This window comes from Leptodactylus fuscus, chromosome 6 (genome assembly GCF_031893055.1).
Source record: "Leptodactylus fuscus isolate aLepFus1 chromosome 6, aLepFus1.hap2, whole genome shotgun sequence".
NCBI classification, from domain to species: Eukaryota; Metazoa; Chordata; class Amphibia; order Anura; family Leptodactylidae; genus Leptodactylus; species Leptodactylus fuscus.
In genome coordinates this window covers 124,212,097-124,215,712 of record NC_134270.1, presented here as the reverse complement: position 1 = coordinate 124,215,712, position 3,616 = coordinate 124,212,097, and the positions used below count along the sequence as shown (strand labels likewise).

Sequence of the window (3,616 nt, the reverse complement as noted above, 5' to 3'; positions counted from 1 at the left end):
AGCGATCCAGATAATATATTAGGGAATTGTTCTGTCTGCACAACCTAGGTGTACAAGTAATGCATCTCCATGATATTTATGGAAGATGACACTGGAAAATTGTACTCATTTATTAGGACACTACATGGACATCTAATAGAAATAAAGACAGAGACAAAGATATAAGAGGGGGGAAAAAAAAGAATTGTATTTTTAGCTATAGGAAGGGGGGGGGGGGTAAAAATTCTCTATATATATAAATATATATTTTAATAATCCAAATATTTTCTGTCAGCTATTTATTTTATGACTCTAAACCTATTTATTATCGTATTATAATATTTCTGTGTGTACTTAGCTAAAGTATTTTTTTAAATTTTTTAATAAATTTTTAATAAATAGTCAATAGTTAATTTTCTTTTATAACTCTATGCTACATTACTATATGTGAATGTGTAATATAATATATGTTAAATTAAACCTATATATCGACTGTGTTGATCCAGAGGAAGGCGAAAACTCCCCTGAGGAAAGAGCCAATTATCCTCATATTAGGGGGGGAAAATTCCTTCCTGATCCCAAATATGGCGATCAGAATAAATCCCAGGATCAAACGCCAGTACCTAACTACAGTGCACATTGTACATTTTTTTTGTTGTATTTTTACTATTTTTATATCACTATTACTAATTTATTATAAAAGCATTTTAGGAAGCTAAAAATTATTTTTTTCTATATTTATTTTGTATGTTTTTTGTGTTATATTTTTATTATATCTAATTCACTATTACTAATGTATTATAAGTATTTTATGAAGATAAATTTTTTTTCTATATTTTGTATGGTTTTTATATTTTTACTACATCTAATTCATTATTACTAATTTATTATAATATCATTTTATGAAGCTAAAACTATTTTTTTCTATATTTTATGTTTTGTTTTTTATATCTATAAATATCTATCATCCTAAACTTATTTAAGGCTGCTGTGTTGATCCAGAGAAAGGCAAAAACCTCTTGAAGAATGAGCCAATTGTCCTCAAAAGGAAAAATTCCTTTCTGACCCCAAATATGGCGATCAAAACAAGTTCCTGGATCAAAGCCGATATCTATATCTAAGGGAGCGTTCACATTACCGTCGGTGTCCGACAGGAAGTGTCCGCTCAAAATCTCTCACGGACATTAGGAGCGGACACTAGCTGTGTCCATGACACCTGTCATTCACGTAGGCTGCATTCACACTGAGTAACGCTGGCGTTTTTTGTGCTTATTTTTGCACATAGCGCCGCGTTAATGCCGTGTTAACGCCGTGTATATGCCGCGTTTGCGCCGCGCTATTTTGCGGTCGCGTTAAAAGGCAAGTGAAGTGAATGACAGGTGTCACGGACACAGCTAGTGTCCGCTCCTAATGTCCGTGACAGATTTTGAGCGGACACTAGGAGCGGACACTACCTGTCGGACACCGACGGTAGTGTGAACGCTCCCTAACAGTCTTATCTATGTGTCTTTACTTGTAGCATGTGTAACTTACCTGGCCTGTGCGGAAATGGAGAACATGCACAGGCCACTCCCAGGGTCGTGGATGGTCTTCAAGGAGGTAGCGATGTCAGATGCCAGCCAGATAGTAGAGGATGCTGTCAATGTTCGGGCATTATCTTGATGGAGAATCTGCAGTCTTGTGATGTTGTAGAGAGGATGTTGTAGGCAGGCAGCCGAGGTCTTATCCAGCAGCAGAGGTATGGGTCAGGAGGCACAAGGTTCTGGGCACGGGCAGGTCCTGCAAGACACAAGAGCACACACATTTACCTATTGTGAATACAGACAAGTGAACCACTGTAACAAGACAACTTGTATCCTGAGAAGATTTGTATCTGATATGTAAAGTGTGAATATCTGCAATGATCTAAAGTCTATCTTCACTGAGTCAATGTTAGGAGTTTTGCAAGTTTGGGAGCCATATTGGAGGTTGTGTTGACTGTTACCCGTGTTTACCAACAGCAGATATAACTGAGGAGATGATGAATCCAAGACTTTAGTTATGTGAGAGGAAATGTTTTTCACAATAAATGTTTCCAGATATGCGACTTTCAGTTACAATGTATGATTATAATGGAATGAGTCCTGTGTATATAGGTATGTATATGTGTGTACGGGATACTCACCAGATGGTCGTGGACGTCTTCACAATTGGGGTGTTTCTATCATCCTAAGAAGAAGCAGAGACATAGTAATTGATAGGAGCAATGAGAAGCACTGGAAGGAGAAGACTATAGAGCAGAATACACCAGGACATCTTCATCATTACATGTAAGTATTAATGAACATCATCACAAGAGTTGGAGGATCTCACCGGGTCCAGCTTGGTGACATAAAGTTGAACTTGGCCACGGGGTGAAGGAACTGATGCTCCGGCCATGAAAGGTGTTGTTTCTCCAGAACTGCCTTGGATGGAATAAATGGCGGCTGTACTCTCCTGAGCCCCAGATCCTCCCAGCAGATGGTGTTAAAGAAGGGATGTCTTCTGATGTTACTGTTCACACCCAGCCGCTTCTCGGGATTTTTCTGCAACAGGTCTTTGAGCAGATGTTGTAACTGGTCATTCAGACATGTTGAAATTCGTGGCTCATCTTTGATGATGGAGTTTTGCCACCTCCCAGTTGTCGCCAAAGTAAAATGGGGAGTAGCCTGATGACATTCTGGAGATGACAATTCCAAGGCTCCACCAATCCACTGCTGCATTATAATCCTGACGTAGAAGCATCTCAGGGGCCATATAATGGCATGTGCCCGCCATTCCACAGATCTTCTTGGACGAGGTGACAATATTTCGGGCAAGCCCCATGTCGATGATCTGGATGTGTCCATTCCCATGCAGCATGATGTTGTCGGGCTTTATATCTCTGAAATGAAAGAAGACCAAAGACATGTAAAAAAAAGAGAATAGCAAAATCATTCATCATTGAGGACTCTGAGAAAGCTGGGTACATTATTTCCACAATTACATGAGAAATGTCTGCTTACCTGTGAACGATGTTGTGTCCATGCAGGAACTGGAGGCCACATACGATCTCTGCTGTGTAGAATCTGATGGAGAGGACAGAGTGTAGTATCAATGTCAGGAAATCCTTGTCTAGTAATCCCCTAATGTCATGGTATTATGAAAGAGTCACCAGCAGCAGAGAAGAGGCGCTGTGTATGGTCACCTGTATTCCCTCCAGTCTATATCTGACCTGTCATGTCACCATGTCACTTATGCTCTTAAGTCCACTTTCAGTCTTTTTCCCCATCTTCTGAGCAGTCATTTACGCACCTTACAGTGTCGATCTTCAGAGGGTTACTTCTTCTTAGTAACTCCTCCAGGCTGCCGCCGGACAGATGCTCCATGATGAAATACGCCCTGTCCTCAGACTGATGTACAGATGACATAGAAATGGGCACTGTCAGGACTTCAGGAGTATCTGCCGTTCTCTCCTTAATATTGCTGCATTCTCCCATGTCTTGGTGATGATCTTCACGGTCATGAAGGTGTTTTGGCCGGTGACTGATGCCAGGACCACCTGAAGAAAAAGACAGAAGTCTTTGAAAGTGGTCACAGAAGAATTTCTTAGGTTTTATTATATGGTGGATTTATCTGC

At 40.1% G+C, this 3,616-nt stretch overlaps 1 long non-coding RNA gene across 1 annotated transcript; it reads right to left on the bottom strand.

Annotated features, from left to right (window-relative positions):
* Positions 1–1,491: 1,491 nt before the first annotated feature.
* Positions 1,492–2,489, bottom strand: LOC142209416 (uncharacterized). The gene is made up of 3 exons (XR_012716942.1): positions 2,332–2,489; positions 2,144–2,187; positions 1,492–1,758 (listed from the first exon to the last, which is right to left on the bottom strand). It is a non-coding gene; the product is annotated as an uncharacterized LOC142209416 (long non-coding RNA).
* Positions 2,490–3,616: the final 1,127 nt, after the last annotated feature.